Consider the following 15821-nt stretch of genomic DNA (forward strand, 5'->3'; position numbering starts at 1 on the left):
CAGCAAAAAGGTGGGAATTTGAGGAGATGGGACCTGGATAAACTGAAAGAACCAAAGGTTGTAAAGAGCTTCAGGGAGAGCATTAGGGAACGATTGACGAGAATGGGGGAAAGAAATACAGTAGAAGAGGAATGGGTAGCTTTGAGAGACGAAATAGTGAAGGTAGCAGAGGATCAAGTAGGTAAAAAGACGAGAGCTAATAGCAATCCATGGGTAACAGACGAGATATTGAATTTAATTGATGAAAGGAGAAAATATAAAAATGCAGTAAATGAAGCAGGCAAAAAGGAATACAAACGTCTCAAAAATGAGATTGACAGGAAGTGCAAAATGGCTGAGGAATGGGATGGCTAGAGGGCAAATGTAAGGATGTAGAGGCACATATCACTAGGGGTGAGATAGATACTGCCTACAGGAAAGTTAAAGTGACCTTTGGAGAAAAGAGAACCACTTGCATGAATATCAAGAGTTCAGATGGAACCCCAGTTCTAAGCAAAGAAGGGAAACCAGAAAGGTGGAAGGAGTATATAGAGGGTCTATACAAGGGCGATGTTCTTGAGGACAATATTATGGAAATGGAAGAGAATGTAGATGAAGACGAAATGGGAGATAAGATACTGCGTGAAGAGTTTGACAGAGCACTGAAAGATCTGAGTCGAAACAAGGCCCCGGGAGTAGACAACATTCCATTAGAACTACTGATGGCCTTGGGAGAGCCAGTCATGACAAAACTCTACCATCTGGTGAGCAAGATGTATGAGACAGGCGAAATACCGTCAGAATTCAAGAAGAATATAATAATTCCAATCCCAAAGAAAGCAGGTGTTGACAGATGTGAAAATTATCGAACTATCAGTTTAATAAGTCACAGCTGCAAAATACTAACGCGAATTCTTTACAGACGAATGGAAAAACTGCTAGAAACCGACCTCGGGGAAGATCAGTTTGGATTTCGTAGAAATGTTGTAACACGTGAGGCAATACTGACCCTACGACGTAGCTTAGAAAATAGATTAAGGAAAGGCAAACCTACTTTTCTAGCATTTATAGACTTAGAGAAAGCTTTTGACAATGTTGACTGGAATACTCTCTTTCAAATTCTGAAGGTGGAAGGGGTAAAATACAGGGAGAGAAAGTCTATTTCCAATTTGTACAGGAACCAGATGGCAGTTATAGGAGTCGAGGGGCTTGAAAGGGAAGCTGTGGTTGGGAAGGGAGTGAAACAGGGTAGTAGCCTATCCCCGATGTTATTCAATCTGTATATTGAGCAAGCATTGAAGGAAACAAAAGAAAAATTCGGCGTTGGATTATAATCCATGGAGAAGAAATAAAAACTTTGAGGTTCGCCGATGACATTGTAATTCTGTCAGAGACAACGAAGGACCTGGAAGAGCAGCTGAACGAAATGGACCGTGTCTTGAAAGGAGGATATAAGATGAACATCAAAGCAAAACGAGGATAATGGAATGTAGTCGAACAAAGTCGGGTGATGCTATGGGAATTAGATTAGGAAACGAGACGCTTAAAGTAGTAAAGGAGTCTTGCTATTTGGGGAGCAAAATAAATGATGATGTCGAAGTAGAGAGGGTATAAAATGTAGACTGGCAATGGCAAGGAAAGCGTTTCTGTGGAAGAGAAATTTGTTAACATCTGGTATAGATTTAAGTGTAAGGAAGTCGTTTCTGAAAGTATTTGTATGGAATGTAGCCATGTATGGAAGTGAAACATGGACGATAAATAGTTTAGACAAGAAGAGAATAGAAGCTTTCGAAATATGGTGCTACAGAAGAATGCTGAAGATTAGATGGGTATATCACATAAGTAATGAGGAGGTATTGAATAGAATTGGAAGGAAGAGAAATTTGTGGCACAACTTGACTAGAAGAAGGGATCGGTTGGTAGGGCATATTCCGAGGCATCAAGGAATGACCAATTTAGTATTGGAAGGCAGTGTGGAGGGTAAAAATCGTAGAGAGAGACCAAGAAATGACTACACTAAGCAGATTCAGAAGGATGTAGGTTGCAGTAGGTACTGGGAGATGAAGAAGCTTGCACAGGATAGAGTAGCATGGAGAGCTGCATCAAACCAGTCTCTGGACTGAAGACCACAACAACAACAACAATAGGCACAAATACAGATGCCGGTCAATTGTGTACACCAGGAATTAAAGGGCAGTGCATTGGCGGAGCCGTGATTTGTACTCAGGTGATTCATATCAAAAGGTGTCTGACGAGATTATATTCGCACGACGGGAATTCGTAGACTTTGGACGCAGAACGGCAGCTGGAGTTAGATGCATAGAACATTCCATTTCGGTACCCACTAGGGAATTCAATATTCCTAGATCCACAGTGTCAAGAGTGTGCCGAGAATACCAAAATTCAGGCATTACTCCAACCGTGCACAACGCAGTAGCCGATGTCCTTCACTTAACGACCGAGAGCAGTGGCCTTTGCACAGAGTTGTCATTGTTGACAGACAAGCAACACTGCGTGAACTACGTTCAGAAACCAATGTGGTACGTACTACGAGCGTATCCTTTAGAACAGTGAGGCCAAATTTGTCGTTAATTGGGTATGGCAGCTGATGACCGTCGTTAGTGCCTTTACTAACAGCATGACATCGCCTGTAGCACCTCTCCCGGGTTCGTGACTATATTGGTTGGCCCTAGTCCGTTATAGAAACGTGCCCTGGACAGATGAGTCCCGATTTCAGTTGCGGTTCGAGGTTGGCGCAACCCCACGAAGCCATGGACCAAATTGTCAACAAGACACTGCGCTAGCTGGAGGCGGCTCCATAAAGGTGTGGCTGTGTTTACATCGTGTGGACTACATCCTCTAGGCCAAAGGATGACGTGGCAGAAGGAGATGTTGGGAGGTACCTTATGACGTGGTGTTGGGAAGTATCCTGAGACTTTTGTCACCTCAGTGTATGAGGATCTCCAGAAAACGCTAACTGACAGCAAATCCCACTACAGGATGATAATGGGAGATTTCAGTGTGGGTGTAAGGCCAAAACTAAACAACTGTTTGTCTGTGCGAAGCGTTGGATAAAATATTAGAAACGACAAAGATCATACCTCAGTGTCAGTTGCCTACCAGTATCTTCTAGAAAAAATGGGCAAGGATTAAATAGAATAAGAAACGAAATTCAATGTATTTTTATAAATGAAAATCTCATTATTGTCTATGTGCTACAGAATTAATTAATTTATTTAATCGTTTTCGGCTTACATTGGTCATCATCAGACGTTAAGTGACTAAAGTCGTCAACTAAGGTACAACATTCGTGAACAACATTGAAAGACGTTACTCATCAAGAGTGAGACACGAACACAGAGTAAATATAATTTTTGACAATGCGGTCGTATTTCAACTATAAAGTTAAAACCTAAACAGTAAAAGTTTTTAAAACTTAGTATTTCAAAATTTATTGATACTTGGTACTTACTGGAATTAAGTAAAATGTGGAAGGGAGGACCCACTAATATAACTTTCTTTTCACACGATATGTTTATTTGACAATATATAAACTGTGTTTTACAGATAATCGAAGCATTTAACCATAACATTTTCTATAACAGAATGAACAAAGTTGCAAAATTCTTCGACCTTATACCTTAAGTTGGATCAGCTTTTAATCTTTGCAAAAGAAATCTGAAGTCCTGTATTGCGAAACAGGAACCAATATCACAACGATTACAAGATCACGCGACCTGCAGCCCTCCCGTTATCGGGTGAAACAGCGATGTTTATACAGCGCTAGACACAGTCTGCCTTATTAAATGCTCTTCTGCAACACATGAAGACTATATAATCACCACCGATGAAAATGGTTCAAATGGCTCTGAGCGCTATGGGACTCTGAGGTCATCAGTACCCTAGAACTTAGAACTAATTAAACATGACTAACCTAAGGACAACACACACATCCATGCCCGAGGCAGGATTAGAACCTGCGACCGTAGCTGTCGCGCGGTTCCGGACTGGAGCGCCTAGAACCGCTCGGCCACCGCGGCCGGCACACCACTGATGAGAAAAGTGATTCAATTACTCAAAACAAATGACTTATCTTTTAATTTGAGAGCTGTATGTCGAAAGATTCGGGGTTAAGATGCTCACCTGTGCTTAAAGGTTAAACAGATTAGCAAACACTATGACAATGATAAGGCTTGCTTCAAAGCTACCAAACCCTTAATTTCATTTCGGCAACCAAGGTGCGATTGGACCGAAACCCGTCCCTTCTGACAATTGTCTAGACCCCGGGTGACAGTTGGCTGTAAATGTTGTCAAGGTTAAACTGAATGTCAGTTATTAAGACCGCTCTGAAGGAACGTCTTAAAACATCCCTTGTGAACACTTATTACAAGATAACTCATTCGACTGAACCACAAGATCCAGCTAAAATGCACTAATAATGACGGAAACGAACAGCTCAGTACAACAGATTGATCAGATTAAGACTGGTGGCGGAGATATGCAATTACCATCAAAGAACTGAACCGGTTAACAGCTAAATCTAACCACAAGACAGTAAAAAACATTATTGCTCAACTCGAAAAAATTCCCATTACAAACTTCGGGTATTGTACAGGTGAGTGAGTGGATAATATTTTGAATAAAAACGCATGTCTGGAAATGTACCATTTCCGTTCTGCGACGGTTTCAGTTCAGATATGTAGCTTCCCCTGCAGGTCCGGGGGTTAGAATAGACCCAAGGTATTCCTGCCTGTCGTAAGAGGCGACTAAAAGGAGTTTCACACGTTTCGGCCCTCATGTGATGGTCCCCTGTAGGGTTTGACCTCCATTCTTCAAAATTTTCCTGAAGTGTGAGCCAATTCTGGAAGGGCGTCTTACATAGTGCAGTGTGTCCATCGTGCATTGAAATCTTTAGCCCACTTTCTTTTCGTTGAATTGCAGCACCACCCATTTTCCATCTCTTGGGCGAGGACACCTTCCAGGGTGCGTTTTCCACCACGCACTATGCAGAGTCGCTTTCTGCGTCGACAATGACCATGGAATTCTTTGCACCTGGTGTCCAGCACGGTAGCCTGTCCATTGTGGTGGGGCTGCCATGTACCCTGTTGGTTGTAGCCCCCTGACCAAACAGGAATCACTCTGCTGATGCCTGCACTGTCAACTCCCCACGTATGCCAAGGGGTATATGCCAATCCCTCTGGGGCATCGGGACTCCCGGCAATGGCCACCCTGCCAATGAAGCCTCAGTTTTTTGTTGAGCATTTAGAAGACAAGTTCGAGGAGGTGGAGGGCTTGTTCAAAATGAGATATGGGTCAGTCTTGATCAAAACAGCATCCTCTGCCCAGTCATGGGCGTTACTCGCTTGTGACAAGCTGGGGGATGTTTCTGTAACCAGCTTAAATATGGTCCAGGGTATCATATTTCACAGGGACCTTCTTTTGCAGTTCGACGATGAACTGCATGCCAACTTAGAGTGTCGAGGTGTACATTTCATCCGGCGTGTCCACCGGGGTCCGAGGGATAATCAGGTTACCACCAGTGCGTTCATCTTGGCCTTCGAGGGTGATACATTGCCCGAGAAGGTCAATATGATGGTCTACCACTGTGATGTAAAACCCTATATTGCTTCCCCGATGCAGTACTTTAAGTGATGGAAGTTCGACTATATGTCTTCCCACTGTACTTCCAATATCACATGTCCAGATTGCCGACGCCCATCACATCCCAATACTCCATGTGCCCCACCTCCCATCTGTGTCAACTGCAGAGAGCACCATTCCCTTTGCTCGCCAAACTGCAGGATTCTTCAAAAAGAAAGGAAAACTATGGAGTAAGGGCCCTGGACCAACTGACCTACATTGAAACTAAGAGAAAATTTGAACACATGCATCCTGTTGTATGACATCGTCTTACACCGTCACTACAACAGTTCTGCCACCATCAGCTCCGCCAAACCCAGTCACCTCTCAGAGCTGGAAGACTACACCTGCCCCCTTGATGGTGGGGAGCATTTCCCTCCCTGATGCTCCTCCACCACCTACTTTGGGAGCAACACCCCTCCTCAGCCATCGGGGACGTCTGTCCCCACTTCTAAGCCGGAGATGCGTCAGTCTCCTTCGGCTTCTCTCACTAGGAAGGGGTCCCTTGGGTCCCTCCCTTCCCAGGTTTCTGTTAGTAGGAAATATGACACCCGCTAGTGGCTGAAGAGCCCAAAAGCAGCTGGTCGTAGGGCTTCACACTCATCCTCAGTCCCAGAGACTAAGCCAGTGAAGTCCTCCCAGCCAGGGAAGCCCAAGGAGCAGCGAGAGAAATCCAAAAAGAAAACCCCTAAGACCAAGGAAATGGCGTTGGCACCCACGCCACCGCTACCTACAAGCTCTGCGTCTAAGAATGGGGTGGAGATTTTGGCGTCCGCTGAGGGCCTAGATCTCGCCAGACCCTCAGACGCAATGGATATAGACCGCTCAGGCAATAAGTCAGTGGTAGCAGGTGACTCTGAGGCGTAAACTGCCTCACTGAAAATTCCATTCCTTCCCAGGATCACGGTGTCATCCTCCAGTGTAATTGCGGCGGTTTTTTCCGCCGCCTGGCTCAGCTATGGCAACTGTTAAGCTGCACACCTGCTATCTGTATTGTCCTCCAGGAAACCTGGCTCCCAGCAATGCAAACTCCTGCCCTCTGCGGCTATAAGGGGTATTACAGGAACCGTAGCGACTATAATCGAGTGTCAGGTGGAGTTTGTGTTTATGTCCTAAACTCAGTCTGTAGTGAACCTGTGCCCCTTCAAACCCCTCTTGAAGCTTTGGCTGTCAGAATGAGGACGATGCAGGAAATAACTGTCTGCAATGTATATATTCCTCCAGATGGTGCAGATCCCCTGAATGGATTAACTCCACTAATTGATAAACTCCCTAACCCTTTCCTACTTTTGGGAGATTTTAATGCCCATAACCCTTTGTGGGGTGGCACCATGCTTACTGGCTGAGGCAGAGATGTAGAATCTTTACTGTCTCAGTTCGACCTCTGCCTCTTATACACTGGGGCCACCACACATTTCAGTGTGGCTCATAGTAGTTACTCGGTCATTGATTTATCAATTTGCAGCCCAGGACTTCTCCCATCTATCCACTGGAGAGCACATGACAACCTGTGTGGTAGTGACCAATTCCCCACCTTCCTGTCACTGCCCCAGCGTCAGGCCCATGGACGCCTGCCCAGATGGGCTTTAAACAAGGTGGACTGGGAAACTTTCACCTCTGCTGTCACCGTTGAATCTCCCCCACATGGTAACATCGATGTGATGGTTGAGTGGGTGACTACAACAGTTGTTTCTGCGGCAGAAAACGCGATTCCTCGCTTTTTAGGGTGCCCGAGGTGTAAGGTAGTCCCTTGGTGGTCGCCGGAAGTCGCTGAAGCAATTAAGGAGCGTCGGTGAGCTCTACAGCAGCATAAGCGGCATCCTTCCCTGGAGCACCTCACAGACTTTAAACGGCTCCGTGCCCGTGTTCGCCAACTTATCAAACGATGGATGCAGGAGTGTTGGGAGAGATACGTCTCCACCATTGGGTGCCATATGTCACCTTTCCAAGTCTGGGCAAAGATCAAACGTCTTTTCGGGTACCAGACCCCAACAGGTGGCCCCAGTGTTACCACCAATGGCTTGTTATCTGCTGACACAAACGCGATTGCCGAGCACTTTGCTGAGCAGTTTAGTCAAGCCTCTGCGTCGGAGAATTAGCCCCCAGCCTTTTGCACTCTCAAACGGTGGCTGGAAGGGAACGTCTTCTCATTCACTACACACCGCAGTGAATCCTATAACACCCCATTTACAGAGTGGTAGCTCCTCAGTGCCCTTGCACATTGCCCTGACACAGCTCCTGGGTCTGATTGGATCCACAGCCAGATGATTAAACATCTCTCATCTGACTCCAAGCAACATCTCCTCGTCATCTTCAACTAGATCTGGTGCAATGGCGTCTTTCCATCACATTGGCGGAAGAGCACCATCATTCCGGTGCTCAAACCCGGTAAAAACCCGCTTGATGTGGATAGTTATCGGCCCATTAGCCTCACCAACGTTCTTTGTAAGCTGCTGGAATGTATGGTTTGTCGGTGGTTGGATTGAGTCCTGGAGTCACGTGGCCTGCTGGCTCCATGCTAGGGCGGCTTCCGCCAGGGTCGCCATCTGAACAGCCTTTTTCAGACGGCAACATCTGGTTGCCGTCTTTTTTGCTGTGTGACTTAGCCTGCTGCGCGTCGCGTAAGTCACGTGACCAGGGCTGTACACTGAGCGCTACGCCAGGGCTGACCATTGCGCCAAGCGAGGCATACGGAACACGGGCCCTAGTTTTACTAGGCCCGTGTTGCTCGAAAACGACACGACCTGGCGTTATCATATCCTTGCCACATTTTATGAGTGGGGTCTCCAGGCCCCGCTCCCGATTTTTATCCAAAACTTCCTGTCGCTCCATACTTTCCGTGTCCAAGTTGGTGCCTCCCATAGTTCCACCCATATCTAGGAGAATGGAGCCCCACAGGGCTCTTTATTAAGTGTCTCTCTATTTTTAGTGGCCATTAACGGTCTAGCAGGAGCTGTCGGGCCCTCCATCTCACCTCTCTGTATGCAGACGACTTCTGCATTTCGTACTGCTGCTCCAGTACTGGTGTTGCCGAGCGGCGCCTACAGGGAGCCATCCACAGGGCGCAGTCATGGGCTCTAGCCCACGGCTTCGAATTTTCAGCTGCAAAGTCGTATGTCAGGCACTTCTGTCGGCGTCGTGCCGTTCATACGGAACCAGCACTTTACCTTAATGACGATCGACTCACTGTAGTGGAGAAATATCGATTCCTAGGACTGGTTTTCGACGCTCGATTGACTTGGCTCCCTCATCTTCGTCAGCATAAGCAGAAGTGCTGGCAACACCTCAATGCCCTCTGTTGGCTCAGCAACACCAGTTGGGGTGCAGATCACTCTACGCTGCTGTGGCTCTACAGAGCCCTTGTCCAATCCTGAATTGACTATGGCAGTGTGGTTTATGGTTCAGCAGCGCCTTCAGCGTTGCATTTACTCGACCCTGTGTATCACTGCGGGGTTCGACTAGCGACAGGAGCTTTTAGGACGAGTCCGCTGACCAGTGTACTGGTGGAGGCTGGTGTCCCTCCACTGCAGATCAGACGTGCGCAACTGCTCTCCAGTTACGCAGCACACATTCGTAGTCCCCCTGAGCATCCGAATTACCGTCTCCTTTCCCGCCCACGGCAGTCCATCTCCCGCATCGGCGGCCCAGGTCGGGGCCAACGATTGTGGTTCGCGTGCGGCCCCTTCTCTTCGAACTGGAGTCCTTCCCTTTACCACCTCTACTTGCTGTCCGTTCACGTACGTCTCCATGGTGTACGCCTCAGCCGCAGCATCGTCTGGATCTTTCACGTGGCCCTAAGGACTCCGTTAACCCTGCGGCTCTCCGCTGTCACTTCCTCTCGATTCTTGACGTGTTCCAGGGCTCTGAAGCGGTTTACACCGACGGCTGATGGTCGCGTTGGCTTTGCCTACGTTCACGGCGGCCATATTGAACAGCATTCCTTACCCGATGGTTGCAGTGTATTCAACTGCAGAGCTGGTGGCCATGTCTCGTGCACTTCAGTATCTCCGTTCATGCTCTGGAGAGTCTTTCCTTTTATGTACTGACTCCTTGAGCAGCCTGAAAACTATCAACCAGTGCTACCCTCATTATCCTTTGGTAGCGTCCATCCAGGAGTCCATTTATGCCCTGGAACGGTCCAGTCGTTCAGTGGTGTTCGTCTGGTCCCCTGGTCACGTCGGGATCCCAGGCAATGAACTTGCTGACAGGCTGGCCAAACAGGCTACACGGAAACGACTTCTGGAGATGGGAATCGCCGCAACTGACCTGTATTCGCTATTTCGCCACAAGGTTTTTCAGCTTTGGGAGACGGAATGGTAAAATCTCAGTACGCATAACAAACTGCGAGTCATTAAGGGGACCACAAATGTGTGGCAGTCCTCGATGAGGGCCTCTCACAGGGACTCTGTGGTTCTCTGCAGGCTCCGCATCGGCCATGCCTGGGCGACCCACGGCTACCTCATGCGCCGTGAAGACCCACCTCAGTGTCTGTGCGGAGCCCGGTTGACAGTTGCCCATATTCTTCTGCTCTGTCCTTCTTTGGCTGCCCTGCGACTTCATCTTCGGTTGCCGGACTCGTTATCATTGATTTCAGCAGACAACGCCTCATCGGCTGATATAGTTTTTAAGTTTCATCCGTGAGGGTGGGTTTTATTATTCGATCTGAGTTTTAGCGCCGTCCTTTGTCCTTCTGTGTCCTCCACCCTAGTGCTTTTAGGGTGGAAGTTTTAAAGTGTTGCAGGGTGTCTGGCTTTTCCTTTTTATTTTCGTGGGCGGCCAGACACTGTAATCTGCTTTCTTGTTTTACTCTCTCCTGTTTCTTGCATCTCTCTGTTTTCTTGTCCTCTTTTGTTCCTTGTTGCCTTTCCTTATTCGTTCTTGTGGTCTTTCCTATCTTTCCGTTTTGTGTTATATGACTCATCAGTTTTCAAATGGCTCTGAGCACAATTAGACTTAACTTCTTAGGTCATCAGTCCCCTACAACTTAGAACTACTTAAACCTAAATAACCTAAGGACATCACACACATCCATGCCCGAGGCAGGATTCGAACCTGCGACCGTAGCGGTTGCGCGGTTCCAGACTGTAGCGCCTAGAACCACTCGGCCACTCATCAGTTTTATTCTCACATTTGTGGCATTGTTTTATTAGGAACAAGGGACCGATGACCTCGTAGTTTGGTCTCTTTCCCCCTCTTTTAAACCAATCAGATGTGTAATGCTTCCACGTCTGCTTAGAGAAAGAGAAAAGTCTCAGAGTTTCTTGTCCTGGTATGCAATAGGGCAGACAGGATGACGCTGTACTACGTCAGACGGTCACCTAATGTCACTTAACGTTTGCCTTGCTGCGATACCTATTCAGTGCCTACACGTCCCCTATTCGGTAAAAATGGTTCGGTACACGTTTACAGCAATACACGACAGGCTCCTTGTGTATGAGGAAGGCCGAGGCGACGAAAGAGCTGCTAGTCGGCTGTATTATGAATATTTTCCACAATGTAGCACGCCATCGCATAAACGTTTTGTCCAAGTTACGCAGCGGTTCGGAGAAATAGGTACCTTCACCATGAGGAGGCAGGACCGTGATGCTCCACGGCGCCGCCGCACGCCTCAATTTGAAGATGTACTACATCACTTTGAAGAGAACCTGTCAAAGAGTACCCTAACAACTGCGCGAGCAATGGGTGTTAGTCACAGCATCGTCTGGGGCAACCATTACATCTGTCCTACTTAACAAAGGGTTCACGCAATCGGTCCAACCAACTTTCCACAATGTGGTGCCTACTGCACGTGGTTCCTGCACTGCTGCTGCTTCGACACACCTCTGTTTCTACAACGAGTTCTGTTCACAGATGAATGTAAGTTCTCTAGGGAATGTGTTCTGAATTCGCGGAACAACCATGTCTGGGCAGACGAAAACTCTCGTGCCACGGATTTAAGCATTGGTTTGATATTAACGTGCGGGCTTGAATTCTAGAGGGTCATGTGATTGGGTCACACCTCCTTCCACTTAAGCTAACCGATCCTGTATACCCGATCTTCCTACAAAACGTATTGGATCTGTTCTTGTAACCCATGCCACGCAATGCGCGTCAGAAGATGTGGTTTCAGCATGATGGTGCACCAGCTCACTTCTCACGTGCCGTTCGCACGATATGGTGAAAGATCCAGAGGTGCCCCAACTGCGTGGCCGCCGCGATCGCCGGATTTAACTCAGAGGTGCCACCGTACCACCACCCTTTCCTCCCCCCTCCCTCCCCCCTCACCAACCACGCTGAACAGTGTTCACAATGCAGTGTCTACCAATCTGCAATCGGTCTAGTCTGGGGGAACACGGCAGACAGACATTTAACAAAGGCGCTTATTTAAATATCAAAACGTGTTGCAACCAAGAAGAAAGCAAAAGAAAAGAAAATCTCCAATGGAATAGGTAAATATTAAGGAGAAGACGAGAGTTTCAAGCAAACAATAATAAAAACTTGAAGAAATATTCGAAATTAAATAAAAGTATTCGTAAATGGCTTTGAACGGGTGTGAGAAGATACAATCGATCTCTCTAGTATGAGAAACATCTGAAATCAATATGAGTACGAAGGAAATAATTGACACTTGTGTAGACTTTTAATGTTTCGTGTAAATGTTTTGTCTACTTGAAGAAATGAATTAAAGAAACACATTGTCAATAACGAAAATAACGGTGTTCTGCATATGAGATGCAAAAAATTCCATGAGACTCGAAGAAAGGAAAGCAATATGTAGATTATAGTGTTCCAATGAAAATGGTTCAAGCTATAGACAGAGTAATAATAAAGACTTATAACATTAATTACAGAATACCTCTAAATGAAATTAATTCCACAATGTTATAATTATTCAACTTCACACAACAACTGTAAATATTATAAATTAAAGTCCACAATTGCATTTTAAAGGTGGTGTAGTAATGATGAAAGTGCAATTTATTGTGGCATTACTGTTACATATCGCTATACGATATTGATTGAGTTTCACCACCATTTTCTGCTCAATTTTATTTAGAGTTCAAATGGCTCTGAGCACTATGCGACTTAACTTCTGAGGTCATCAGTCGCCTAGAACTTAGAACTAATTAAACCTAACTAACCTAAGGACATCACACACATCCATTCCCGAGGCAGGATTCTAACCTGCGACCGTAGCGGTCGCTCGGTTCCAGACTGTAGCGCCTACAACCGCACGGCCACTCCGGCCGGCTTATTTAGAGTGTACTAGGTACATTTGATATGACGAAGGCTTTGAATTTTTCTCACTGGTTGAGGTGTCCTCCCATTGATGTGTCTGGGTCCTCTTTGTTGGGAGGACGCCATTTTTTGTGGGATATTACGTTATCGTCTAGCAGTAGCAGTAGTAGTAGCTTTATTCATCTGTAGATCTCTTTTTACAAGGATATAGGACATGTCAAAGTATTTACAGGTTTAGACCAATTTAAAATAAGGTCATTCGTACACAAATACATTTACAAACTTCTAGTTAGAGACAATCATTAGAGTTACTCCCCCTATACAATACTTTTTATACAAATAACTTGAAATAATCTAATGCCACACTGTTCACTCATATCCCACTATCAGTCACTGCACACACTATACACACATTGTTTCGAAACACTTCACTCACTACATACACACACACACGCACGCACGCACGCACACACACACACACACACACACACACACACACACACACACTCACACACACACACACTGGTGCTCTCTGGGCCATTTTCTGTACCACAACTTCCCCTTTGCTATCCTGGAAAACTGAGTCAGCATCCCTCTATAATGAGTGAGATGTTGAGCTCAGAAAGAGGAAGAGGTGTTAGTGTTGTGCTATGCATAACTTGATGGTAACTATTTATAGAAAAGGAAAAAAGAAGGAAAAAAACATAGCATTAAGGTGTTGTGTGGAATGTTGGATGTTTTATAATCATTATTATTATTTATTTGTATAACATTCGTTTTTACCAAACCCTTACTCTGTTTTATCTAAGTAAACCTTCAATGTATGAAATGTATTGCATAACAGGTACTTTTTAGCTGCCTTTTTAAATAAGTATATTTTTGCAATTTCTTTAATTTCTTTTGGTAATTTATTGTGCTGTTTTATTCATTGGTAGAAAATGCTATTTTGAGTTTTATGTTTATTTTTTCTTGGTAAATGTAAGTTGAATCTAGCTCTTGTTCCATGGTCATGGACAGAGCTGTTTATGCAGTAATTACCAATGTTATTTTTGATGTGTACAACTGACTGGTAAATGAATTCACACGGAGCAGTTAAAATCCCCAGTGCTTTGAACAGATCCTTAAAATGAGATTGACTATTATTTTTGGTTATTATTCTTATGGCTCTTTTCTGGAGTTTTAAAATTGTTTTCATATTTTGTGCATTTGTTCCCCAAAAAAGAATGCCATAGCTAAAATTGAGTGTATATGTGAAAAGTATGTAACTAAAAGGCACTGCATATTACACACTGATAGGATTCTAAGGGCATAACATTCTGATGACATTCTGTTTACAAGTACCTTTATGTGTTCACATCACATCAACTGAGAATCAATATTCATTCCTAAAAATTTTGCATTTGCTACACAGTCTATAGAGGTACCATCTACATTTAATTTAACATTGTCATTTTCCCTCTTCAATTCAAGGCATTAGTTTTCTTTACGTTCAATGTCACTTTATTGCTTATTGACCAGTCATAAACTTCCTTGAAAGTTTCATTTACTTTCTTGGCCAGGAGTTCTCTTGTTTTCTCAGTGACTATAATATTGCTGTCATCAGCAAAGAGAATTTTTTCACCATGAGTAACACTATTGGGAAATTCATTGATATATATCATGAATAGTATTGGTCCTAATATACTACCTTGCTGAACCCCTATATTAATGTATTTTAATTCTGATAAGTGTTTAACTAAATGTTTAGATTTGTTTGAAGTATGCGTTACCTCTATTCTTTGTACCCTATCTGCTAGGTATGATCGAACCAGTCATTAGATACCCCTCTCATTCCTAATGCTTCTCGTTTATTTAATAGAATCTTGTGGTCAACTGCATCAAAGGCCAGCCGCGGTGGACGACCGGTTTTAGGCGCTTCAGTCCGAAACCGCGCGACTGCTACGGACACAGGTTCGAATCCTGCCTCGGGCATGGATGTGTGTGATGTCCTTAGGTTAGTTAGGTTTAAGTAGTTCTAAGTTCTAGGGGACTGATGCCCTCAGATGTTAAATCCTATAGTGCTCAGAGCCATTTGAACCATTTTTGCATCAAAGGCCTCAGAAAGGTCCAAAAATATGCCTGTGACACACTCATCTTCGTCAAGAGCATCAAGTACAACTTTTGTGAATTTTACTATGGCTGACTCTGTATCTTTGCCAGTTCGGAAACCAAACTGTGATTCGCTTAAAAGATTGTATTTATTCAGGTAATTCATTAATCTGTCTTTCATAATTGCTTCTATTATTTTCGAGAATGCTGGCAGCAGAGAAATGTGTCAGTAATTTTCTGTCTTCTGCATTACCTTTCTTAAGCAAATGTACAACTCTTGCGTTTTAACTGCTCTGGAAATGTCCCTGATGTGAAGGATTCATTTATCATAGTTGTTAAGGGGCCTTGTATAATCCCGATGCATTGTTTCAGTACACACACTGGTACTTCGTCTAAGCTTACTGACCTTTCATTTTTTAGTTTTTAAACAGTTTTATTGACTTCATTCTCTGTCGTTGAAAGTAACATCATTGTATTTAGTGCAGCATTATTTACAGGTGTTATATTTGTTTTGGGGAATTTTTGCTGTAACTTCTCTGCAATACTTGAAAAATGTTCGTTTACATATTTTGCTAAGTGTTGTGGATCATTTACTACCTTACTCCCCTTCCTTAGCATTATGTTATTCTGAATTTGTTTGCCCCTCCCCGTTTCCTTTTTTATAATATCCCAGAGTGCTTTCTTTGTCAAAGTTGATATGTCAAATATTTACGTCAAAGAAATTTGATAGTGTAATAGCCAACTTTGTCAAATCTAGCCTTTCGTCAAATAAATACGATCACTGTACAGTTGATCATAAAAGTTGTTCGTCTTCTGTTGACTGCATTGTGAAATGTAACGGCCTGGAGTGCTCGCATTGTAACAGCTATCTGATGTCTCTGTACTGTGTTTGTAAA

The 15821-nt window shown here is 44.6% G+C and overlaps 1 protein-coding gene across 3 annotated transcripts in view; it reads right to left on the bottom strand.

Moving 5' to 3' along the window:
- Positions 1 to 15821, bottom strand: part of LOC126204471 (circumsporozoite protein-like) — a 118341-nt gene that overhangs the window by 20760 nt on the left and 81760 nt on the right. The window lies entirely within an intron of this gene.

The sequence above is a fragment of the Schistocerca nitens genome, chromosome 9 (assembly GCF_023898315.1).
Source record: "Schistocerca nitens isolate TAMUIC-IGC-003100 chromosome 9, iqSchNite1.1, whole genome shotgun sequence".
Classification (NCBI taxonomy): Eukaryota; Metazoa; Arthropoda; class Insecta; order Orthoptera; family Acrididae; genus Schistocerca; species Schistocerca nitens.